We start from the raw sequence: 899 nt of genomic DNA, 5'->3' as shown, positions 1-899 counted from the left end.
AGACCTGGCTTTTCTTGAGATTGGCCAGGTAAATCACTCAAGGTGGCTGACAACAACAAAAAGACTTTGCCGGAAATCGATATCAAAGCATGGTCTCAAAGGAAAACATCTGAATAATCTGAGAATGATAGCAGAGTACACTGTGGACGTTTACCATCCTTGCTGAGTAACAACTTAACTGAAACACTCTTGGATTCAGGGGTCTTGCTACTTTCTGTTTCAATTGCAACAGCTAACGCATAGAAAAGTCTGTCATGGATAATATCATGCCTGCCATACAACATTCAAGATGTTCTGCCTTTAGTGAAATGATAATTCAACCAAAGATTTGCTCTGTTGATTGTGAGGCCATACCACGTTGAGTACACCGCTTCCCGTCCGATCAGCGAAGTTAAGCAACGTTGGGTCTGGTTAGTACTTGGATGGGTGACTGCCTGGGAACACCAGATGCTGTTGGCATCCCTACTTGTCAAGTGGAGTTAGTGGAGGATTAGTGCCCTTCCCTGTAAAACAATTAACTCTAAGCCGTTGGCCACCCCGTTTGGGATACATGGCGTCTGGCAATGAATGAATGAAAATAGTGAGAGGCGTAAGAGTACTTTTTTTTTTTTTTTACTTGAGAGAAGAGGAAGTTGAAGACTCTTCAACATAGGAATGCTTCTGTCCGTGCCAGGATGACTCCTTCTTTCAGCCCAGAAGCGTCCTCACTCAGACCTAAATAACTGTTGATGGAGTCTCTGAACCAACTTTATCCTGTGGGATTAAAACAACCGAAGTGAAGAAGTTCATTGCTGGGGCAATGCAAGTGCTTCAGTGGCCATGTCATGCGCAGTCAACAGAATGATGTGTCAAGCAACTCAGAAGCGGCAGGCAAAGTATTTAGTTATGAGAAACGAGAA

At 43.7% G+C, this 899-nt stretch overlaps 1 pseudogene; it reads left to right on the top strand.

Annotated features, from left to right (window-relative positions):
• Positions 1-340: 340 nt before the first annotated feature.
• LOC145418233 (5S ribosomal RNA) lies at positions 341-459 on the top strand (annotated as a pseudogene).
• The last annotated feature ends 440 nt before the right edge of the window (positions 460-899 follow it).

This window comes from Coenobita brevimanus, chromosome 112, assembly GCF_032717465.1.
Source record: "Coenobita brevimanus isolate Jiangsu-jjx chromosome 112, ASM3271746v2, whole genome shotgun sequence".
Lineage (NCBI taxonomy): Eukaryota > Metazoa > Arthropoda > Malacostraca > Decapoda > Coenobitidae > Coenobita > Coenobita brevimanus.
This window is presented reverse-complemented; position numbering and strand designations above follow the sequence as displayed.